The sequence below is a fragment of the Microtus pennsylvanicus genome, chromosome 3 (assembly GCF_037038515.1).
Source record: "Microtus pennsylvanicus isolate mMicPen1 chromosome 3, mMicPen1.hap1, whole genome shotgun sequence".
Lineage (NCBI taxonomy): Eukaryota > Metazoa > Chordata > Mammalia > Rodentia > Cricetidae > Microtus > Microtus pennsylvanicus.
The window spans coordinates 45,225,981-45,252,132 of record NC_134581.1 but is presented as its reverse complement, the minus strand read 5'-3'; the positions used below and the strand labels follow the sequence as shown (position 1 = coordinate 45,252,132).

The following is a 26,152-nucleotide window of genomic DNA, read 5'->3' as shown; positions in this document are numbered from 1 at the left end:
AAACGACAGCCTACAGAATGGGAAAAGATCTTCACCAACCCCACATCAGACAGAGGTCTGATCTCCAAAATATACAAAGAACTCAAGAAAATGGTCACCAAAAGAAAAAATAATCCAATAAAAAAAAATGGAGTACAGACCTAAACGGAGAACTCTCAACAGAGGAATCTAAAATGGCTGAAAGACACTTAAGAAAATGCTCAACATCCTTAGTCATCAAAGAAAAGCATATCAAAACAACTCTGAGATTCCATCTTATACCTGTAAGAATGGCCAATATCAAGAACACAGATGACAGTTTATACTGGAGAGGATGTGGGGTAAAGGGAACACTCCTCCCTTGCTGGTGGGAGTGCAAACTACTTTGGAAATCAGTATGGCGATTTCACAGAAAATTAGGAAACAACCTTTCTCAAGACCCAGCAATACCTCTTTTGGGCATATACCGAAAGGATGCTCAATCGTGCCACAAGGACATGTGATCAACTATGTTCATAGCAGCATTATTTGTTGTAGCCAAAACCTGGACAATCTAAATACCCCTTGACCGAAGAATGGATAAAGAAAATGTGGTACATTTACACAACAGAGTACTACACAGTGGAAAAAAATAATGACATCTTGAAATTTGCAGGCAAATGGATGGATCTATAAAATAGACCCAGAAAGACAAATATAATATGTATTCACTCATAAGTGGCTTTTAGACATTAGACAAAGAAAACCAGTCAACAACTCATAATCCTAGAGAACCTAGACAACAAAGAGGACCCTAAGGGAGACATACATGGATCTAATCTACATGAGAAGTAGAAAAAGACAAGATCTCCTGAGTAAATTGGGAGTGTGAGCATCATGGGAGAAGGTTGAAGGGGAAGGGGAAAGAAGGGAGGAGAGAGGAGAAAAATATATAGTTCAATAAAATCAATTAAAAAGAAGGTAATCCTGACAAAAAAATAAAATGAACACCCACAAACACACTGAGCACTGAGACATTCCCAGTACCTCAGTCACCTTAGATGTATCTCTCCTCCAAAGGAGATAGTTAGTATACTGAATTATCAATGACTTTTTTGCTCCCTAGAGTTTACATGTATAAATCCTTAGCAGTTTTTGGTTTTCCCTTATATTACACCTTATATAAATAAGTCCTCTTAGGATTGACTTTCTTTTTTTCATTTCACTGTTTGGGGTTGATGCTTAGAGTTATCTTTATTTCAATCTCATGTCAACATACTATTCCTTCCTCGGAACATCTAAGCTCCTAGCAGCTTCTCCCTCTATTTCTTTGTTATGATAAATAATCTATTTATTTCCTGGTACTGATGTACAATTCCTCTTTGGCTCAAATCTAGGAATGAAATTTCTGGGGAAAGGGAATGCTTGCTTACTGTGGTGGTTTGAAAAAAAAAAAAGGCCACCCAAAGGAGTGGCAGTACTAGGAGGTGGGTCCTTATTGGGGTAGGTGTGATCTTGTTGGAGAAAGTGTGTCACTGTGGAGGTCTCATACATGCTCAAGCCATGTTCAGTGTGACAGACCACTTCCCAATGCCTGCAGGTAATGTAGAATTCTCAGCTCCTTCTCCAGCACCATGTCTGCCTGCACACCACCATGTCCCACCATGATGATAATGGAACGAACCTCTGAACTGTAAGCCCCCCAATTAAATGTTTTCTTTTGTAAGAGTTGCCATGGTCATCGTGTCTCTTCACAATAGAAACCCTAACTAAGACACTTATACTCACTCAACTTTATTAGGTAATATTAAACTATGTTCAAAGTGACTATGCCAATTTACATTTCTAAAAGATTCCATACATGACAATTCATGTTGTTCCTCTTCTTTGTTTATGTTTAGTATGATCAGAACTTTAATTTTTGGCATTCTGGAATATGTGAAATGGTATTTCACTATGGCTTTAATGTACATTTTGTTAAATTATCACAAGGTTATGCATTGTTTTACATGTTCATTTACCAATGGCATTCCTAATTCTTTGGATAACCTATTGCTCATTTTTACAAAACACATCACCTTTCCTGTGTGTGGTATCTGGACTTGTTATATGGATGCAAACCCATTTGCAGGTATCCATGCACATGCATGTCAAGGCCAAAGGTTGATGTGGGGTATGTTTCCATCTTTTTATTTATGGGACAGTCTCAAAACAAAACAAAACCTGGACCCTACTGAAGTTCAATAATTCACCTACACTGGCTGGCCAATGAGCTTCAGGGATACATCTGTCTTTCCATTGCCAAGCAGCGGGTGTAGGAGGATATTTACAGGCACTCGCCACAATTCCACCTTTTTCTGTGTTCTAGGAATCTGAACTCAGATCTTCATGCTGCGGTGGGGCAGGCACTTAACCTTCTCAGCCACCTCCCTAGTCTCGTGACCTAATTTTTTTTAAAAGAGTCTTTAATTTAGCTAAATATTAATCTTTGTTATCAAGTTAAATATAATGACTTTCGTTTTCTATATTCTGATCAATTTTCCATCCCCCATCTCATTCCAGTTCTTCTCCATCCATCCAACTCCACACCAGCTTCCTCTCTTTAGAAAACAAATGAGCAAATAAAAAAGCAAACAAACTAGAAAGATGATAATGAAGAGGAAAAAGCAGTAGGGCAATGGTGGCGCATGCCTTTAATCCCAGCACTCAGGAAGCAGAGGCAGGCAAGGCCTTGGTCTACAGAACTAGTTCCAGGACAGCCAGGGCTACACAGAAACACCCCCGTCTTGTGAGGGTGGTGGTGGGAACAAATCAAAACCAAAAACCAAACCAAACAAAACCAAAAAAAACCCAAAAAAACAAAAAAGAGGAAAAAACACAAGAAACACTCTCACACACAAAACCCATAAAAACACAAAATCAGGAACTAACGCATACAAACAAAAGACCAGCAATATTGAAACAAAAAAAACAAAAATACCCAAACAAAGCAACATGAGATAAAACAAAACAAAAAAAAAAAACAATAAAAACCCTACAAAAAAACGCCACTGAGACGGGTGGTGGTGGCGCACGCCTTTAATCTCAGCATTTGGGAGGCAGAGGCAGGCGGATCTCTGTGAGTTCGAGGCCAGCCTGGTCTACAAGAGCTAGTTCTAGGACAGGCTCCAAAGCTACAGGGAAACCCTGTCTCGAAGAAAAAAAACAAAAAAAACAAAAAAAACCGCCACCGAGTTCATTTTGTTTTGGTCTTCTACTCCTTGGCCCAGAGTCTACCCTCAAGTGTGGTTTGCGTACCCAGTGAAACTCCATTGTAGAAAACTGGTTTTTCCTTTGCAAGTGGTTGTCAATTTGGAGACAGCTTCTTATTAGTTAGGAACGAGAGCTTCTGTCCACTTCTCCCTCTTAGCTCTGGCATCCAGGCTGTGGAACCTGCGCATGCTGCCACAGTCTCTGTGAATTCATACATGAGTCAGTCCTGTTGTGTCTAGAAGACACTGTTTCCTTGGTGTCATCCACCCCCTCTGGCTCTTAAAACTTCCGCCTCCTCTTCTACATAGCTCCCTCAGCCCCGAGGGGAAGGATTTAATGAAGATATTTAGGGCTGAGTGTTCCAAAGCCTCTCACTCTCTGCACTTGGACCAGCTGTGGATCTCTGTATTAGTTCCCATCTACTGCAAGAAGAACCTTTTCTGATGATGGCTGAGCAAGATGTGCTGGCTAGTTTTATGTCAACTTGGCAAAGGCTAGAGTCATCTGAAAGGAGGGATCCTCAATTGAGAAAAATACCTCCCTAAGATGCAGTTGTAGGACATTTTCTTTATTGGTGATTAATGGAGGAAAGCCCAGCCCACTGTGGATGGTGCCAACCCTGGGACTAGGTTCTATAAAAAGCAGGCTGAGCAAGCCATCATGAGCAAGCCAGTAAGTGGCCCTCCTCTACAGCCTCCATAAACTCCTGCCTCCATTTTCTTGTCCTGATGTGGGATGTCCTTCTGTATATGTGTTGCTTTACTGGTTGATGAATAAAGTTGCTTTGGCCTAAAGGGCAGAATAAAGTCAGGCAGGAAATCCAAACAGAGATATATAGAGAGAGTCAGGGAGACACCATGTAGCTGCCAAAGGAGAAGGACATGCTTAGGAACCTTACAGGAAGGCCACGGTCTCATGGCAATACACAGATTGATAGAAATGGGTTAATTTAAAATGTTAAGAGCTAGCTAGACATACGCTAGAATCATTGGCCAAACAGTGTTGTAGTTTCTGTATGATTATTCAGGTCTGAGCAGTTGGAAAACAAATGAGTAGTCTCTGCTTACAAATGGCACCCAACGTTGCAAATGAAACTTTGGGTGATCACCCAGGTAGCCGTTTGTCTCTGTCATTTCTTGCACCTTCTGGAAATTACTTGATTGTACTTCCTATTTATTCAAGTAATATTATTTTCCTTCTCAGGTCTTTCATGGGGTTAAAGACTAGATAGTCATAGATACTTTCCTCTTATGACTTAGCCAAGCGATTTCTAATATAAGATTTAGACTCCTTAGGATAGGATTACTATTGAAACATTTAGCATATGTTTCTTGCTTGAGGTTCATGTTGGTTGCCATTCTAATTTTTATACTTGATATTTTTTCTTATTGTATATAGTTTTATATTAGGCTTAGAACTCTCTTAGACAAAGGGGGAAGGTGCTGTGGAAACTCTTTCAGCCAACAGCCTAAGATACTGGCCCACTTTCAGCATGGTCTCATGTATTATAAATGCAGATGTAAAAGTGTGCAGGGTGGAGGGGTGGCTGCTGGATTCAATTCCAGTTCCCTGAGGATGCAGAGGACTGTGGATCACTGTTCTTTCTGTGAATTTACCCCCTAATAAATAAACCTTAGTTACACTCCATTCTGGGCTAGTATGGAACTCTTTTGTACCTCAACATTGTCCTGCTTAAGTTCCTATACTGACTTCCTTCAGCAATGAACATTGATGTAGAAGTATAAGTCAAATAAAATCCTATCCCCTCCAAGTTGCTTTTGGTCATGGTGTTTCATCACAGCAATAGTAACCCTAACTAAGATATAGAGGTATAATAGAATGTCAGTTAGAGGTCATTTTATTGCTGTGTTCCTTCAGCAAAACAATAGTATTTGGTTTTCCCTTAGTCCAATGGCCTATCTATATCTCAGATTCTTAGCCACCAAAGCTGTGTCAGTTTGAGTTCCATCTATCCCATGGAGTGCCCTTAGATCCAATCAGATAGTAGATGGTCACCAGTGTACCAATCAGGAAGGCTATTCCTATAGATCACAGGGTCTGTAGCTGTGTTAACACTTACTACTTTTTAATGTATCACAGGGGAACATGTGTCTATGGCTTTTACTTTAGCTTATTTATTTTTCCTTTTCAAAACAATGGAAAAGCCATTTCCTTGAGATTCAGATGGTAGAACTTTTGCCAAGAAAGAACTTCCAGTTAATAGAGTCAATTTTTCTAGAAATTTCAGTTCTATTACAGCAAAGTGTTAACAACTTGTGTTCATGCTACTTAACCTTGCTCAAAACTCACAGGGGAACTGTGTCTCTTATCCTGTGTTCCCACTCTTAGATTATGCACCGTGATAGCCCATTTTCCCCAACTCTCCTTTACGGAGGAGCACTGGATGCTGTGCTGTGCTGTATGGAGTACTGTACACTGTCTCAGGACAGCGGGGTCAGAACTGCTCTGAAGCTGCTTTCCTTTGCTGCTGTTCTGAAGATGACAATGCTATCTCTTGCTTGTCCTCTGAGGGCACTTTATTGGAAAAGAGAACAAATTCCAAATGATGATGAGGAAAATCCAATATGCTGGACATGTGCAGCAACATGCTTAAAGGACATTATATTAGTGCAATAAGCAAAACACAGAAAGTCAAATACTGTTTGCACAGGCTAGAAAGGTTATACTCAAGCCGGGCGGTGGTGGCGCACGCCTTTAATCCCAGCACTCAGGAGGCAGAGGCAGGCGGATCTCTGTGAGTTCGAGGCCAGCCTGGTCTACAAGAGCTAGTTCCAGGACAGGAACCAAAAGCTACAGAGAAACCCTGTCTCGAAAAATCAAAAAAAAAAAAAAAAAGGTTATACTCAGGAGGATGTAACGGGTACTAAGACACAACTAAATAAGAATAAGTTCTCGTGCTCTACAACACTAACTTGAATTTGGCCTTTTGCCTGTTTTTATAAATGTAAACTGGAACAGTTACATTATCCATGGATTTATCATCTATCCCTGCTCATGTGCCGCAGTGGGAGAGTGGATTATAATGGCTTACAGAGGCTAAAACATTTACTATTGGCCCTTCACAGAAAAAAAAAAAAAAGTTGCCAACTCTTTGAGAGAAGTGCAAATACCTCAGTACAAAATACAGTTTACAAACTGTTATAGCTAATTTTCCAGTATTAACTCCAGCTGTTCCCTATCACAATACCCATGGCTCTAAACAGGACACAAACTCGAGATCCCCTACATCCTTGTTTATGTTCCCCTTCTCCATATGAGATACATCCTTTAACCATGTCTGTTCCCTCAAATGAAGCCCTATACATCCTTCAAGGCCTCACTGAACATAACAACACCCCTAGAAATTTTCTGAGGCTCCATTCTCATACAACCACAATCTAATTTATTTTTACCTGTATACCCACACTCTTGCTTCTGTAAATAAACTGTTCAGTTACTGTGTCCCTGGGACCAGATCCCATCCATAAACAGTTCTCTTGTGTGTGTGGTTGTTTTCTTTGTTTACAATAGGCAATCATCACATAGCCCAAGTTTGCCTTGTACTCAAATGATCCTCCTGTTTCAGCCTCTAATGTTGTCATCAATAGCACTTCAGGATTAGTAAAAACCATCAATGAACACTAAGATACATTTTTTTCTCTTTAAAGAGAGTTTATACATTATGTAAGTCTGGATTGAGATGATGGCTCAGTGAGTAAAGACAATTGCCACTGAGCCTGATGACCCGAGTTTGATCCCCAGGACCCACTGGAGAAAGGTGATAATTGATTTCAGCAAGCTGTTCTTTGACCTCTACCATAGCACACGTATCTCTTCCACAAACAAACAAACAAACAAACAAACAAACAACAATTTAAATTATCTAAGTGTGAAAAACATGACTGTCCCTAACCAGTCTCTACTATTTTCTCTGAGTTTCTATTTTTATAGATGAAGGTCTTAACACAGATTATGCTACAAACCAACTGTTGAGTTACACGATTTAGATATACAAGCATTAATCCCCATTTCATCATCATTTCTACAGTGTAAGTGTAGAATTTCCAGATTCTTCTATCTGTTCTCTCTGCACACATATGATCATGCTATTCTCTGGTTAAACCTCTATGCAGATTTGTATTTCTCCAACAGGTTTGGACAAACTACAGACAGTGACCCTCCTTCTTTCCTATGCTTACCTACCTCCTTGATAATTTTATACACTGACCACTTCTGAATTTTACCTCTAATCTGGACCTCTCTTCTGAACTCCATACCTAAAAAATAACTACCTATGTAAAATCTCTACCTGAGTGGCTAATAGCAATTCTAAATAGAAATATATAAGAACCTGCTAGCTGGTGGTGGCACATGCCTTTAATCCCAGCACTAAGAAGGCAGAGGCAGGTGGAGATCTGTGAGTCTGAGGCCAGCCTGGTCTACAGAGCGAGTTCCAGGACAGCCAGAGCTGTTACACAGAGAAACCCTGTCTCAAAAAACAAACAAACAAATAAGCCCAAACCAACCAAACAAACAAACAAAAAACAACAAAATAAATAAACAAACATACAAGAACCCATACATCTAATCCCTACTACATACAGTCTTGCCATTGATAAATAGCAGCTTCATTCTCTTAGTTGTTTTGGCAAAAAATCTTGATATTAACTTTGAATTTTCTCACATTCCACATCTGAACCCATCAGTCATCTTACACTATGTGCAAGATGGTCTCAGTTACCATCTCATGTCTGCACTATGGCAGTAGCTTCCTAAGGAGCCAGGTCCTACTCTAATGCCTTAGTCTGTCTTCTATAAAATATCTGCTATTTTCTTTTTTAAATGGAAGGGGTTTCCTCTTTTGTTTGTGCGTGTGTGCATACATATTCTCTCTCTCTCTCTCTCTCTCTCTCTCTCTCTCTCTCTCTCTCTCTCTGTGTGTGTGTGTGTGTGTGTGTGTGTGTGTGTGTGTGTATGGGGGCACATGTACGGAGCTCAGAGGACAATCTCAGGTATTAGTCATTGTTTGAGTCATGGTCTCTCTTTTGATGCCATGGATGAAACCAGCTGGTTCATGAGCTTCGGGTCTTCCATCTTAGTGAAATAGAGCTGAGATTACAGATATGTGCTACCACGCCTGATTTTACATGAGTTCTGAAGATTCTAACTCAGACTTAATCCACTAAGCCATCTTCTCAGTCCCACTGAAGACTTTTTAATTGTAAACTAATGAATTATAATGGTTTATATTTGTGGGGCATAAAGCCTTTACTGAGATAACCGCGGAATCACACACAGTGAAAATAAATAATATAGAGGAATTTCTTTCACAACTGTCCATTTTGCTTGGTAACATTTTGCAAAACCACAGAATCACAAGGAAGACATTGGCCTTGACATATTCAATTAATCTTACTCTGTTTCCCCAGTTTTACAAGCAGTCCTATGTATGTGTTTGTTATAGTCTAGTTTTTCACCAGCACAAACCCATGCATTTCCCAGCACTGTCAAGATGCAGTTTCCACACACAGGATTCCTCACGCTGCCCTTTTACAGTCACACCCACCAACCTCTCCTACACCCAGCACTGGTGATCTGATCGGTTTCTAACATTTTGGTTGTGGTGGCTCTTGCTTGTAATCCCAGCATTTCAGAAGCAGAAATTGGATGATTTCTACACACTTAGAGCCAGCTTAGTCTACATAGTTCTAGAGCATCCAGGGTTACATAGATTGTTTCAAAACAATAAAAATAATAAAAAGAGAAGTTGGATCATAAATATCTTTGAAACTAGCTTTTATCATCAAATATAAATCCCCAGGAATTCATCCAAGTTACTTCATTAGTACTTTGTTCTCCACTATAGTTCATAGTAATGTATATGTACCATTAATATTCAGCTGTTGATAGTCATCTGGAATGACCTCTTTCTTTCTTTCTTTCTTTCTTTCTTTCTTTCTTTCTTTCTTTCTTTCTTTCTTTCGTGTGTGAGTTCTGGAAATCAAACATGAGGCCTTGTGCATGCTATCCAAGTACCCTATCACAAAACCATACCTCTAACACCCAACCCCACATCTTGACTATATAAATAAAGTGACTTTGAAGATTCATGTACATGTTTTTGTATGAACATAACTAACAGCATTAATTTATACTGCTTATGATATCTAACCTTATTAAATTTCATAAAAATAAAAGCCAAATGATCTTACAGTGGTTTACAGGACTCAAAAGATTACCCCAAGCCCTCACTCACCACCAACAATTCACCTCTTAACTCAAAAAGCTCCAGCAATTCTGATCTTATCGCCCTTCCTCCAGCAAACCAGGCACACTTCTTCCCCAGTGCCTTTGTACCTAACTGCTCCTTTACCTTTAATACTCTATACTCAGACAGCTGAATGACTTGTTCTCTTAGGTCTTTGTTTAAATGTCAGCTGATTGTTGAAAATTGTTCTTGATTACTTCTTACAAAACAGCAGCCCTCACAGGTCCCTTACTGTTTTTTTCCCCCTGTATTTCAGGCATTGCATAACATAATCACATATTTACATTGTGTACTATATATAATATATTTACATTGTATAGTATATTTGCTTCTTCACTGGCTATTCTATCACTGAACTCTAACTATGGTCAGGCAAAGACTTTGTTATCCTTAACACCTAGAATAAAGCAAGACACACACTAAGAACTAAAATGCAGCAAATACAATTTAATACTCCCAAAGTCACTTAATACACAGTTATCAAGATTATTGAAATATTAACCTTTTAACTTTACATGACAGTAATTTTTGGGTGTATCTCCTTCATTATTTTATTTTTGACACTATGTATCCCAAGCTGGCTTAGTTTTGAACTCACAGAGATCTGCCTGCCTCTGTCTCACAAGAGCTGAGATTAAATAAAAATGAACATACCCAATTTGGAGGGACTTCTGTTTGTTTGAGCAGGTATTACTATGTATCCCCTGGCTGGCCTGGAACTCCCCACATCATTTTAAAATAGGAAGGCATTTAAAAAGTAAAAAGGGAGCTCGCAAGATGGGTGAGCTGGTAAAGGCATATGCCCCCAAACCTGACCATTGAGTTTGATTCCCTGAACGCACATGGTAGAAGAAAACCAGCTGAAAGTTGTCTTCTGACCTCACAAGCATGTGTGTACCTTCCCCAACATCTATACAAACTAAAACAAACAAAATCTTAGAAAAAAATTAAAAACATAGCCCAGTACATTTTCCCACTGTTCCCGCCCAGTTGAGTTGTTAAAATTGAAGTCTGTAGATCGCAGAAGCATAAGGAAAGTCTGAAGTTACTAGTTAGCCCAGCAAACTTGTTTAGGCCAGAACAAAGAAGAGATTTAATTAGACACGGGTTACAGAGGTCAACCTTATAGCAGAAAGCTGCCAGATTATTCCAGTGACTATTATAAGAAAACACTTTAACAGGTTACTCACACCACTTCAAAAGCAGCTTCAATTTGAACCTGAGAGACTCTGGGGCTCCCATGTGAGTAACATACTTCCTATCCTGGCTCACTGCTGCAAACCAGCTCCCACCTTCCAGTGACCCCTCCCATCTTCTTGGTGGAGTCATGACAACATATGAGAAACAAGGTGAGACAGGAAACCACCCTGAGAACCAAAGATGAAGCCAAAACAGGCACACCCTTAGCATGCTCAGTATCAGCACCCAATGTTCACATTTTTCTTACCCCTGGTTAACTTTATAAGCCTCTACCAGTTACCCTATGAATAAAACAAAACAGTGCTCAGCCATCAATAAAATGGTGAACCTATTCCAAATGCATAGTGGAGTAATCTACGGGTTCATCAATCTAAGGGTTTATTTGTGTGTATTCCCATTTCTCTCAAAGGAAGTACAGCTATGACTAACTCATTCTTTTGGAAGAATGTTCTTAATCTACCAAGTTAATAGGCATTGAACTACTTACAAAAAATTCTAAAACTAGGCTAGATCTATAAGAAATCACACTGAGAGTAAGCTGACTTTCATATAGTGAACAGAAGTAGTATGTTAGCTCAGCTCTATCCTTCTGAGTTTCTTGGAATTAAAAACTTTTTTTTCTTTATTTTGGGATGGAGCCTGACTTGTTAAATCCTCTCATTTTTCAACTTCACTTATTTATTAAAGGCCTACCCCGTTTCGTGTGTTATGGGAGGAGAACTGGACTAGCAGGACACGCACAGGAAAGGGCTGTGGGAATGAGAGGAAAGGTCTTGGAGAAATTACACAGAACAGTCTTCTCTCTCCCCACGTCAGAAATGTTTCTCAAACTAGATTTTAAAAGGTCACAAGGCTCCGAGATAAGGCACAAACAAGACTCAGACTTCCATACTCAACTGTTCCTTAAGGGTGAGTTAAGCACTGTCAGAATAGTCATCCTTTCTTTCTTTCTTTCTTTCTTTCTTTCTTTCTTTCTTTCTTTCTTTCTTTCTTTCTTTCTTTCTTTTTCTTTCACACACTGTTGCCATCTCTGAATTCACAAAAGTGGTGACCAGCCAAGTTTGATCAGCAAAGCAAATTTGATTCTGCTTCTCCTCCTCCCCCACAGGTAAGCAAAACCCCATCTCCTAGCAACACTTTGTCAACAATTATGCCACAGTAAAGATTAAGAAGTGTGTCACTGCTCATATGAAAACCTGTTCACAAAACAGTTTTCCCTTACGTGAAAACTGTACCAAGAAAAACTGTCTTCAACAAAAGGTGCTTGAGTGAGTGTACAACTGTGATCAGCAATACTTGGAGGCTGGTTAACAGTTAGTAAGGCATCTGAATATTCAGAAGGAAAGATGTCCCATAAATTTTAGACAATTTAATCAGATAAGGTTTTCGGTAAATCATGGCAGAAAATACTTTCAGAGATTGCTAAAACAAAAATAAATCCACAAGATATGGCTATAAAAATATTCTTTGGGTATTTTTATATGATGATTTCCCAAATAAAGCTGGGTGTGGTGGTGCATACCTGTAATCTTAGCATTTTAAGGTCAGCTTGGACTGTATAGGCACTGTCTCAAGCCAAAACAAAAACCATAAAGTTTCCCAGTCAGTGATTGTAAAACAAACACACATTGTCTTTTGAGGGAGCAAAGAAAAAAGGCTTCATTATGTGGCTCTGGCTGACCTGCAATTAGGTACGTAGAAGAGGCTAGCCCTCAGCTTACAGTGATTCTCCTGTCTCTGCCTCCCAAATTCTCAGATTACAGGCATGTACCACAACAACTGGTGGGCAGTCTTGTTGGTCTGTTGTTTGTTTTGTTTTAATTTTTGCTTTTTGAGACAAGGTCTCACATGGCCTGATCCTCCTGCCTCCACCTCCTAAATTCTGAGATTATAGGTATGCATACTATTACCTGTATTAATTGTAAGAAAATAGATGAACATGGCCAGAATGTTAAGCCACCCTGACACAGACACACACAAACAGAGAGAGAGAGAGAGAGAGAGAGAGAGAGAGAGAGAGAGAGAGAAGAGGAGAGGAGAGGAGAGGAGAGGAGAGGAGAGGAGAGGAGAGGAGAGGAGAGGAGAGGAGAGGAGAGGAGAGGAGAAAAGAAGAGGATAACACTCTAAAAAGAAAAGAAAAAAAGAAAGGGCCTACCAACTTTTGCTCTTGAACTAGGCTCAGCCAATCATCTATGGCCATAACCGGCTCTGTGGCTCTGAACAAGTCAATCATCACCTCTCAGTTTTCCTGCACCAGACAACAGTCAAGAAGTCTGGCAATCTATCCTCCCATGTTCTTGGCAAACACTGCGAAGACCTTTTTACTACTGAGCCTAGGTTCTAAGATTGGTTCATGTCCCCAGATTTCAGGGGCTCACATCTTTCTAGATTTAAAGCATGATCTTAAACACCATTTAACTAAACCTTAAAAAAAGAAAAACATAATACTGACTTGCCCTTATCAGAGCCAAGATGAATAATATATGAGCAGAAAGGAAAACCATGAAAGCTGACTCATGCTAGGTAGACACAAAAATTTCAGAAAAGTGACTCTTGAGCTCAGCTTCCTAAACCCTGGGATTACAGCTGTGAGGAGTGAGCCACCACACTCAGCCACGACCTCTTACTAAGATAATTCAAGTTGCAGGTAGTACATTTGTTACTGCCAGCCTGCTACTCCTTGCAGCGTACTTGATAAACCTGTTTGTAACATGCTCAATAAACCTGTTTTCTTCCTATTCGGTCTAAAGAGGAATTCATTTACCGTCTATTGTGGCCACCTAACCCTTTTTCTCCTATGGGGAAAAAGACTGGGAGTGGTGGTTGCACACACCTGCAATCCCAATACTGGGAAGGCAGAGCAGGAGAACTGTCACCAGTCTAAGAATAGCCACGGCTATATATCCAGTTTCAAAGAGCCAGAACTATAGAGTGAGACTCTGTCTCAAGAAAGGATGCAGTGGCGAGAAAGGAAATTGGGATTTAAGAAAGGAACCTCTGGGAAACAGGTATCATCAAAGCTCAAATTTAATTTCAGGTCATATTCTAGGAAAGATTTATTATTTATTAACATCTGTCCCTTAAATTTGACGTATTTTCTTTGGTACAAGAAAATTTCCAGCCGGGCGGTGGTGGCGCACGCCTTTAATCCCAGCTCTCGGGAGGCAGAGGCAGGTGGATCTCTGTGAGTTCGAGACCAGTCTAGTCTACAAGAGCTAGTTCCAGGACAGGCTCCAAAACCACAGAGAAACCCTGTCTCGAATAACCAAAAGAAAAAAAAAAAGAGAGAGAATGTCCCCCTAGTCTTTTGAGACAGATTCTCCGTAGCTCCTGCTGGCCAGAAATCCAACATAACTAGGATGGCCTTGAACTCCTGACCCTTCTGCCTTCATCTCCCCAGCGCTGGGTGGGATTACAGGCATGAGTCATCACATTCACACAGAGAGAAACCATAAAGGGTCACTAGAAGCCCTTCTGGTCCTTCCAACTCTAAATACTGAGCTTTTAAAAATAAATGAATTTAGAATAACTCTGGAAAGTTCTACAAGAACAGGAGAGAAACTGGAAAGCTAGTGTAACAAGGACAGTACCCAGTGTTCACTCCACACCCAGGGGTACCTTCTCAACTTTGTATCATGTTCTCTCATTCATTTGTAAGGCTATCTTTTGCATTTTAATTCTGCACATGAAAAAACAAATATTGTCTCTGATTTCTGAGCTGTACACATCACACTCAGATAATAATAAAAAGTGCTGATGGAAAGAACAGAACAAGAACCCTGACCTAACCAACAGGCCTGGAAAGAGACTCGGAGGTTAGGCATAGCCTGCGTGTTTAGCATTAGTGAGGCAGTAGGTTCACTCCTCAGAATTACAAAACGAAGAAATGAGAACACACACACACAATAATTCTAGAGCAGAAAATACTTCATAACCTATAAAAGCAATAGCAAAATCTTATACAAATGTGCTTGACCACGTAATCTCCCAAGCTTCCTAATCATGAGAGTATTAAACTGGGACTCAGGCCCAGTTTGGGGATTTTTTTCCCTAAGGAAATACCAAAGAAACAACTTCTAAAGCTCCACATCTCTATAAATTAATTGAAAAACAAGCAACAACAACACACTAGCATCCTTATCTCCAGCCCTTGCCCCTTCCTCGGCAAGGGTCCAGGATCTGCGCAGTGGGAGGCAGCCTCACAAAGCTCCTTCCCAGGCTGCAAGCAGGCTGGCTCTGCTCCAGTTCTCTGCTTCCTGCAGCCCCGCCAGGGAAGCACTCTTTTTCCCGCCACACCCCTGCTCTTAAGAACGTTCTTGTGTCAGGTGATTTTGGTGACATCCCACCTCCTTGAACTAAGGATCACTAGCCTGGCTTCCTCAAGCATCTTCCAAGTTCACAGACACCGTTTCCCTGAGAGGTGGTGCATCTCTGCAACAAGCCCCCAACCATCACCAGATTTCTCCATTCCATCCTAACGCCTCACAATTTAAGTGCAGTTCAAATCCGGTCTTTCTGAGGCCTTTTCTGCCTCTCCCAACCACCTGATCTCTTGTCTCCTTGAAAATCAACAATCCTGAGCACTATTTGGCATCATTCAAGTGCCTTGGGCCTCAGCTGGTAGGAATACCTCAGACATAGGGCATACTTTTGACTTTTAGGGAACACCAATGATTATTACTTTAATTTTAGAGTCTGGGTACACAGGAAGCTTTGTTATCGCAAATTAATTTTCAGGTTAAGAAGTGGAAGCAGTCTTTATTAGGTGTGAATGTACACATGACACAGAACATTTGTGGAGCTCAGTTCTCTTCTTCCACCATGTAGATGTCAGGAACTGAACTCAGATTGCCAGGTTTGGTGTAAGTGCTTTTACACTCTGGGCCATCTTCCCAGGCACAGAGGCAGTTATTATACATGTTATAAACTGCATAAGACTAGAATTTATATACTATACCTTGATGCCTTATGGCATTAAAGACAAGAATTCAGAGCCTAAGCTGGAGTAAGTGGGTTCAATAAGATGTGGTATTTACAGGTGTATACTGGAAGTTTCAAGACAAAAATACAAAATCTCTAGCTCAAAGGGAGAATTTCTTGTGACACTAAAATAGAAGAGCTCATTCTAAGTGATTAAAAAACTTACTATACACCGGGCAGTGGTGGCACACGCCTTTAATCCTAGGACTAGGGAGTTAGAGGCAAGTGGATCTCTGAGTTCGAGGCCAACCTGGTCTACAAAGGAAGTTCCAGGGCAGCCAGAACTGTCATACAGAAAAACCTGTCATGAAAAACAAAACAAAACAAACCCACAAAACTTAAAACTTAATATAAACTGGGAGTGGTGGTATATTTGTTTAATCCCAACATTTAGAGGAAAAGAGAGGTGACTCTCAGAGTTCAAGACCAGCCTGGTCTATCGAACAAGTCTCAGGACAGCCAGGGCTACCCAGGGAAACCCTTTCTCAAAAGCAAAATAAAACAAAAACCTCACTATAATATAGTCTTGAAAATTATAGTCAGGGGAGAGGGTAGAGAAAAGTTGATCAACAGGCATTAAGTTACAGTTACATAAGATGGAGGAGTCTTGATGTGTTGTGGCAAAATGGTGTAACCACAGATTAAAAATGTGTAATACATTTTCAAATGGCAAAAGAAGAAATTTTGACAGTGTTTGCCATTAGAAAATGATAAATGTCTGAGGAAATGAATTTAACCTTATTTGGACATTAAGTAATACATGTAAGTACATACATCTACCACAATATCATGATATGTATACCTTTTATGTTTTTATACATTGGTTCAGATAACTTAAAAAACAGTCACATATAACAAAGTAGAACCGTGTGAAATGACTAAAATAATGAGAAGCATAGAGTTAGTGGAGGCAGTTTCTGGGAAGAAGTGGGAGGGAGTGGAGGTGGAAAGAAAAACAAATCGATATTGAGGTCTGGTGAGAGCTGAAGAAAGCAGAACTGACGAAAGAAGGGAAGTCTCAGAAATTGTGGCTTTAGGCCAAGAAGTATGGTACCAGGTCTGCTTTGGCAAGGTTCTTTAGGAGGAGGTTAAAGGACATTTTCCCTAGCTCAAGAGGCCCACACAGAAATAAAAGGCCAATGGGAAGGGAAACAAGGTTCGAGAGCTTAGGGCCCAGACAGAAGCTCAAGATACACCTAAAACTACCACAGCTGTAACTATTATTTTTAAGTGGGAGAGTGAAACTGGTTGTATTTTAATTATATCATGGGGAAACACTTCCGAATTGTATGTTATTAGTGTGTGTATACATGTACATGATGTGTGTACACCATCTCACCAACCGAAGGTTCATTTCTTTATTTGAGCCTCTCAGATTGATATGGGACCATGTGCCAGACTTCAAAACAATGAAGAAAAAGGGGACTACATTTCATTTGCAAACATTTTATATGCAAATTTCTTTAACACCGACACAAGAATAGTAGTACATAATATAAAATGCAATACAAAGCAAAATCTTATCTAATAATACTGCATAATACTAATATCCTATGAAATTTGCTAAAAATAATCCGAGGCTCAGAAAAAAAAAGAGCCTGCCTAAGAGCATATACTTCTCAGTGAATGTAAGATTTGAACAAGGCCTTAGACTCCCTATTTTTCTATAATCTCTAACTACATCTACAAAACATTCGATTTCAATCATGGTTTTCATGTCACTAATACTTCACATTAACAGAAGCTAGCTAAATCAGTGTGACTGAGAACAAGCCACAGTTGGGTATAAAAGAGAAGGAAAAACAAAGTAAAATGAAAAGGGCAAAGGAATTGAATATATTTACAAAAACCTTAAAACCCCAGAAGGTAAATGCATACTACAGTAAAAATATTATGCAAAACAGAACATTAAAATACTATGCCAAGGGGCTGGAGTGATGGTTCAGTGGTTAAGAGCACATGCTACTCTTGTAGATGACCTGAGCTTGATTCTCAGCACCCATGTTGGACAATTCCCAACCTCCTATCAGTCCTAGGGGATCCAACAACCTCCCGACTCCAAGGGCACTGTATTCAAATGCACACATAAACACATGTTGAAAAATAAAGACAAAATCTCAACAACAACAACAACAAAAAACCAAAACCAAACAAAAAAAATCAAACCTGTTGTGTGGTGGTGGTAGCAGTAGTGGTGCACACCTTTAATCCCAACACTTGGGAGGCCGAGGCAGGCGGATCTCTGAGTCTGAGGTCAGCCTGGTCTACTGAGTGAGTTCCAGGACATCCAGGACTACACAGAGAAACTCTATCGTGAAAAACCAAAAATAGATAAGATATATAGATAAAAATCCATATTCCAATTAATAAGATCAGAAGAAGCATATAATAGGTATTTACTGAAGAAAAGAAGAGACGTAACACAATTTTAAAAAAGGATTTCACATATGTGGTACCTTGTGCTACTCAGAAGGATGACTTAATCCTAGGACTTCTAGGCCAGCCTAAGTAACACACTGAGCCCGTCTTAGGAGGAAAATATCAATTGTAAGCTTTATGACTTTTAGAAGGTACTGAACTACATATAGGGTTGGTATGTTAACTAATTAAATGAATTAATACACATAAATCACTTTAAACAGTACCTAATATAGACCCAAATACTTAATAAAAAAGCTAGCTAAAAATAAAAAAAACAAAAACAAACAAAAAAGCTAGCTAATAAAGTCACTATTATCTTTAAGGTTTATTTTTAAGTAACTAGTTCATGTTAGTAATTGAGATGTTACTATATTCTAAACCATCTAACACTTGCAATTACTAGCAGAATTGGATGACAAAGATAAATGTTAAAAATAGAAGAAATGAAACCGGCGTGGTAGTGCACACCTTTCCCAGCAATCGGGAGGCAGAGGCAGGGAGCTCTGTGAGTTTGAGGTCAGCCTGGTCTATAAAGTAAGTTCCAAGGCAGGTTACACAGAGAAACCCTAAGGGCCAGCCTTGTTTACAGAGTTAGTTCCAGGACACAGGACAGTCAAGACTCAGAGAGAGAGAGAGAGAGAGAGAGAGAGAGAGAGAGAGAGAGAGAGAGAGAGAGAGAGAGAAAGGGAGAGGGGTTGGGTTATATAAACAAAATCCTAAGCTGCACATATTATCTACACACACAGGAACATTGTAGAGGAACATCACTACTTTGTTCATATTTTTATCAACACTTAGCTTACCATAGCATAATCATTTGTATAAGTCTTTTTCTTTGCCACAGACTGAATATAATTTCCACTATTAAAAGAAAGTAATATCCTAGAGTGGAGAGGAGGCACAGAAAAGAGCCAAAGAGAACCCAAGAAAGCCACAGATTCAGAAGGCTGGCACAGGGGTGGGCATCTCTCTAAGATCTGATCCCAGCTGTAGTTCATTTCTGGGAGCTCAGCAGCCTTATAATAATAATCCACTCCACAGCAGGCAAGCCTAAGTGGGTTTGTGTTCCCTGAGATCTAAGAGACCGATGAATACCATCTAATTGAGAAAATGAAACACGGCATAGAGCTACTTTTAAAAACCAAGGCAATACATAGTCAGCAGCCTAAATCCATGCGCCTGACAATTAGTGCTGCAGAAGTTCCAAGATAACTGTGGGTGGTCAGAAGAGGCAGATTCAGCTAGAAGGGGTGTGGCGGGGGAAGCAGAGTAAGCAAAGCTCAAAGTCTAGGCTAAGAGGCAGCAAGGACTGGGGCCAGGAGAAGGATAGGGAGACTAGAGTGAAGAGAAAAAGGATTGATAAAAAAAAAAAATCGGTACATGTGGCCTGAAAGGTGGTTCGGGGTAAAGGTATTTGCTGCCTGATGACCTGAATTTGATCCCGGGGACTCACATGGTAGAAGAAGAAAACAGACTCCTGAAAATTAAGTCATCCTTTGACTTGCACGAGTATGCTGAGGGCACACAAACAAATAAATGTTAAACCAGGCAGTGGTGGCGCATACCTTTAATCCCAGCACTCAGGAGACAGAGGCAGGCGGATCTCTGTGAGTTCGAGGCCAGCCTGGACTACAAGAGCTAGTTCCAGGACTGGCTCCAAAGCAACACAGAGAAACCCTGTCTTGAACGCCCCCCGCCCAAAAAAAAAAGCCAAATAAATGTTAAAAAAAAATTAAGGCCATTCAGGGCTATGTAGGGAGACACTGTTTCAAATAGGACAGAAAAGAGTTGTTGAGAGACGGCTCAGTAGTTAAGAGTGCATACTGCTCTTGCAGAGGACCTGAGCTCAGTTCCCAGTTTCCACGATGAGCACCCCTAGTCACCTATAACTCCAACATCAAGGGATAACCTGCTGGGTGTGGTGGTCTATGTCTGTAATCCCAGCACTGGGAGGGAGGCAGAGGCAGGAAGACTTTCAGGTCATTCTTTCAACACAGTGAGTTTGAGGCCAGCCTGGGGTAAATGAGACCCTGTAGAGAAACCAGACTACATTTACCACCTTAAGGGTAGGTCCAAATTCCTTGGTCCGGATGTAAGAAACACTAATCATAAAAAAGAGCAGCACTTCAAGATATAGGTTAATGACAGAACCACCAAGACGGCTTAGCAGGTAAAGGTATTTGCTGTCAAGCTTGATGACCCAAGTTAAATTCCCAGGATCCACATCATGCTGGAGAGAACTGACTCTCACAGGCTGTCCTATGACACGTGCATCATGGCTCATGGGTGCCTATTCACACACTAAATAAATAAATGTAAAAATTCTATTTTCAAGATATCGGCTAACAATTTCGTTCTAAAAGTAATTCTAGAGTACTGTAATGCATGCACTTCCAACTATTTACCACTTTGGATTATTCAGACCGCTATTCCTTCATTACCATTAAGTATCAAACCAACAGAGGTCTGTAGAGGTGACTCAGCTGTAAAGTATACACCATGCGAGCATGAAGACCTGTGTTTGATCCCCAGCAAACATATATAAGTCAGGTAGTGTGCATTTGGAATCTCACAGTCGGGAAAGAGAAGACGAAGATCCCTGGGGCTCAGTGGTCAACGAGTCAGCCTTACTGACTTGAGCTCAGGAAGCTCCAAGTTCAGTGAAAAACCCTACCTCAACAATAAACAAACAAACAAACAAATAAGAAATAAAAGTAAGGTAGAACCTGGTGCGGTTGTGCATAACCTTAATCCCAGCACTTGAGGGGCAGAAGCAGGAGGATCAATGTGACTCTGAGGTCAGCCTGGTCTATACAGTAAGTTCCAAGACAGGCTGTGCTATATAGAGAGACCCTGTCCCCCAAAAAGGGGCTTCCACACAGATGCACAGTCATTTATATATATATTCACACACACACACACACATATATATATATACTCCCACTCCCTAATGGATTCAGACAGATATAAGAATGTATACTCAGATTTAATTGTTTTTTAATAATCAGCAAACATAATTTGACCCTACAATTTTAAAATCTAATAGGCTAATGTATCATCACAATTAAATAACATTTCTGCTTCCTATATTGTTTTCCTTTCAGTATGAATTTACACTTAGGATTTTAAAGGATTTGACATAAAACCATGAAGAGCAAATGTAATTCAAATGTCAACAAGGCAGGTCAATGAGGAAGAGTGACACACTGCTTTAGCCACAGTTATAGCCTACACAATAATGCCCTCCTGGACTCTTTTAATCAGGAAACCGGAGCTAGGTGTGGTAGCTGACATTGGTAACTCCAGCACTAGGGAGGCTGAGTGGAGAAGGCTGCTGTGAGTGAGCAAATAACCCTTGCATTGAGATCCAGGTCAGACTGCACTACAGAGTAAAACCCATCACAAACAAAACAAAGCATTGAGATCCAGGTCAGACTGCGCTACAGAGTAAAACCCATAACAAACAAAACAAAGCAAAATTTCCTTGGAGGTGGCACATGCTAGCACTGTGGAAGAAAGGCAGGAATTTCAAGACTGCAAGCCTAAACAACAGCAGAGTACACACTGACATAGAACACATTTCTACATCTTTCATCTCTTCCCTCCCTCTGTTGATTTCTAACCCAGTTACACATTTATACCTGCAGACACGGCCCGGCAGATAACAGTGCTTAGATCTAGCTGATTTTCCTATGTGCAGCTCATCTCAAGTTCCAAATAAACGAACAAAATTACACGTACTCTACATAGATATGTCACATACACTCCAACATGACAGGAAGGGACAACCTGGGAGCATAGATGACTAGCATGTGGAAACAGACTGACTTTATTTGTTCCCCACCCGTACAACTGGAAAATACTTGACAAACAACTACCACATGTTCTTCTTCCCTACAAAAAGCACCCAAATAGGAATCATATCTTACACTCATCAGGAGCCCAAGACAGTGTCTAGGACAGAGTAAAATACATACTTGCTGAATCAGCCAATTGCTGAAAATGTGAATGCAAACAACTGAGAATGGGAGAAAAGAGGAAGAAAGCTAAGAGCACACAAAAAAGGAAGGAAGAAGAAGCCAGCATGTGGCACCTACCTGTAATTCCAGCTCTCAAGATGTGGAGGCAGGAAGATCACGAGATCAAGGCTAGCTTTGGCTACATTGTAAATTGGAGGCTTGCCGAGGCTGTGCGAGACTCTGTCAGAAAGAAAAATCCTTTTAATTGAAAATTAGACTCTTTCTCTCTCTCTCAATTATTAGAGATCACAATTGTTAGACACTTTCTTAAAAGAATCATCAGAAGCACTTTAAAATATCTTTGGAATTATCTTACCATCTTAATTTTCAAAGTGTGATTTCTACCACTTTAAGATATGCAAATTCCAGATTTCACTTCAAATTGAACAGGTATAACAATTTACACATGCTAAGTGTGAAGAGTACTGGCCCTAAATGATGGAGACCCTTAGGTCCTTTCTGTTGTACTGACCTGTTCTTTAAATAAGTCAGTAGATGGGAGTTGAAAATTGTCTTTTGGATTTTGTGGTGCTGGGACCAAACCTAGGTCATTACACTTGCTAGGCAAACATTCAATTACTAAGCTACATCATCAGTCTGAAAAAAACTGTGATTACACTGAACACCAAGAATTGTGATGGGATCTGACCTCTAAGTATTTAATGTCAGGCAAAATATAGCTTAGTGGTCGACCACTAAGATGAAAGAAAACTCAGCTATAGAGCAGCAATAGCCTCAAGAACTCACTTTTGTTCATTCTTGTCTAGCACAGCGGTTGGAATGATATACATTTAGCCAAGGTTTCCCGGATGGATTAATTTTTTTAAATAATTATTAAAGGAGGGGTTAGAGATATGGTTCAGCAGATATGATGCAGGAAGACATGACATTAACTTCCAGGCTTCCTCTGTAGGTTCACACATGTGTGAATACAGATGAACATGCTTTGACCCAATTGCATACCACACACACACACACATACACACACACACACACACCATAGAAGGCTAGGATAATCGTGGGGTTACCTGGCCACCATCAATCTCATTCTAAAAAACAAAAAAACCAAAAAAACCCCACAAAAACGGGAAATGTTGGGAGATGCAAGGCAAGGAAGTTCTAAGATCTGGAATATAATGGGATGCACACTGTGGAGTCAGAGATGGGATTCTAACTGTAACTGTGTGCTCTTTCTAAGAATTCTACTTATGTGTGCAAGCTTGTCTGTATGTGCACCATGTGTACAGTGCTTGTGGAGACCAGAAGAGGATACCAGATGTAACTGGAGTTACAGATGGCTGTAGGCTGTGATGTGGGGGTGCTGGAAACTAAACCCAGGCCTTTGGAAGATCAACATGTCTTCTTAACCTTTGAGCCGTCTCTCCAGGCCCTAACTGTGGGTTCTTAAAGGCATTTAGAGTTAGCTAGACTTGATGGCCCCATCTGTAATTCCAGTACTGAGAAACTGAGACAGGAAAAGAAGGGGCTAAAGAGCAGCCTGAGCTACATAGCGAGAATGGCTCAAAACACCAAAAAGGGATGTGTATGTGTTTACATATAAAAAGTGTGACAGCTTGGGAGCCTGGAGACCTTGGGAGGGGGCAGGGAGGGGGGCAGAGAAAAATGTATAGCTCAGAAAATATCAATAAAAAAGGGAGGGGAGTGTGACAGCACTAAGAAGAGGCAACTAATAAAAAGATCTATTTTTCTAAAATACCAGTGGGTCGATTGATTAATCAATTTAATCTGCCAAGAAACTATTCTGAAGGATTCTCGGAAAAAGAACGAGCTGCACAAAAAATGTCAGAAACCAAAGAAGACTGCACATAGCTAACCGATCTCCGCAGGCTCATTTCCTGTTTAAGTATGACCTCCTGGGATAAGTTTTACTGCCGTGTTCATTACCAAATAGATGACTGTGGGTTTTAAGAGAGGCAGAGGGTGAGTTGGAAATTCGATTCTTAGCTAAACATGAATGAATACATGGGGGAAAGGGAGCTAGAAACAGAATGGGGGAGAAGGATTCGGAAAAGGGTAAAGGAGATTCTTAAATAAACACAAATGAGAAGATGAGAAAACAGAAAAGGGAGGGGAAAGAGATGAGAAGAAAAGGAAAGTAAAAACTAGGGCTGTTTCCCATTTCTGTTTGTAATCAGAATGCAGGCTTGCAGAGGAAACTCATCAACTTCTGTAAGCACAAAAATAACGACCCAGTCACGTCCTCAAAACAAACCCGCATCAGCTTCACAGCCGGTCCCAGCTGTGCTGCACAGGAGCCAGAAATTGATTCTAAGGCAGAGCAGAGCTGACAGATCAAAATGGTCAATGTAAGGCGGCCAGATTTCAATCACGAAAAGGGTGTGTCCCAAGTTCTGTGGGTTCCCTCTCAACCAACAGCCGGGACAGCAAGAAGACGGCAGGGGTTGAAGGGCTGCGGGGTGAGGCACTTCCCAGACGACTTCCCCAGCCCACGCCGGGTCCAGAGCATCAGCCAGTCCCAAACCCAGATGGCCAGTGCCGAACCCCAGGTAGACCATTCCGAATTCGAGGTGACAGCCCCCCAGCTATGGCCGGCCGGTCCCGAACTCGAAGTGACGGGCCCCGAACCCCAACCGGCCGGTCCCGAACACTAGGTGACAGGCCCCGAACTCTAGCCAGCCTGTCCCGAACACTAGGTGGCCGGCCCCGAACCCCAGCCGGTCGGTCCCGAACTCGGGGTGAGGAGCCCCGAACCCCAGCCGGCCAGTCCCGAACTCGAGCTGAGGAGCCCCGAACCCCAGCCGGCCGGTCCCGAACACTAGGTGACAGGCCCCGAACTCTAGCCAGCCTGTCCCGAACACTAGGTGACCGGCCCCGAACTCGAGGTGACGGCCCCGAATCCCAGCCGGCCGGTCCCGAACACTAGGTGACGGGCCCCGAACCCCAGCCGACCGGCCGCTGTGACTCACCGAAGCTCAGAGCCTGCGTGCCTGGCCGCGGGCGACACCCGGCACACCTTGCTGTCCCGGAACGGCCCGGCACCCTCGGCTCCCCAGCGAGGCCCGCGGGGAAGGCGCCGCACCCCTGCGGCGGGAAGCACAGCCGCTCCCTCCTCGATCGCCCAGGCCGAAGCGACCCGCTGCCGCCGCCCGCCGACGGACTTCCTGGAAAGCACCGTGCTGAACTCACCTGCTGGCGTCCGGCCGCCGACTCCCGGCAGAGCCCGCAAGGTTTAAATTGTTCTTCTCGGCAGCCACGCTCCGCTGCGCCTCAGCTTCAGGGAGTTCCAGAACTCTCCCGCCGGCTGCCCCCAAAACCCTACCGCGCCGTCTGTGTTGCTGGTTCCCCCTTCCCCGCCCATGCGCATGCGTGTTCTTGGGGGCAGGCTGCATGCTGGGAGTTGTAGTTCGAGGGAGAAGGGCGCGGCTCCACATGGACCTGGCCTTTACAATGGGAAGGGTTTTATAACAGTATTTAGAAACCAGGAGTAGGCTGAGAAAAATATTCTCTGCTCCTGTATTCCAGAGAACTGCGACCCTCTGGAATCTAGAAAGACTATCTAGAGGCTTTTTTGGTAATAGGCTTTCTTCTTGCATGGCGGTCCTTTTGTAAAAAGACATACGGAGCCAAAGCGTCTTTATACCCTTGGTTACTAATGCAAGGACATGATATCAGCTCTTTAAACTTGACAAGGAAGACAGATAAAAGCTAAGGGACTGGGGATGTAGCTCAGTTGGTAGAGTGCTTACTCAACCACACACAAAGCCCTAGATTTGGTCCCGAGCACGCATAAGCTGGGTGTGATGGTACATGCCTGCACTTGATGCAGAAGGAAGAGATTCAGAAGTTTAACATAATCTTTAGCCAGCTACATACTGAGTTCAAGGCTAGTCTGGGCTACATGAGTAGGTATGTGTATGTATGAATGTATGTATATGTATGTATTTTTGGCTAACTCAGGGCAGAAAAGGTCATAAGGCACCCCAGTGTATGGTGCCCCAACACAAAGAAAGGAGTAAAAATAAAAAGCAGAGCTAGATTCCATTAATGGCCACATTCAGGAAAGGAACAGATA

The 26,152-nt window shown here is 41.5% G+C and overlaps 1 protein-coding gene across 4 annotated transcripts in view; it reads right to left on the bottom strand.

Annotated features, from left to right (window-relative positions):
• The window catches only part of Tmod3 (tropomodulin 3), a 64,452-nt gene extending 39,006 nt beyond the window's left edge, over positions 1–25,446 (bottom strand). Inside the window, exons 1-2 of one of the 4 annotated variants that reach the window (XM_075965233.1) lie at positions 25,267–25,380; positions 22,177–22,278 (exon numbers count right to left, since the gene is read on the bottom strand). The gene's annotated coding sequence lies outside the window, so the exon portion shown is untranslated. Of the gene's footprint in view, positions 1–22,176; positions 22,279–25,046; positions 25,219–25,266 lie in introns of those variants that run through there. The other 3 variants (XM_075965235.1, XM_075965232.1, XM_075965234.1) reach the window with 3 other exon arrangements.
• Between the last annotated feature and the right edge of the window lie 706 nt (positions 25,447–26,152).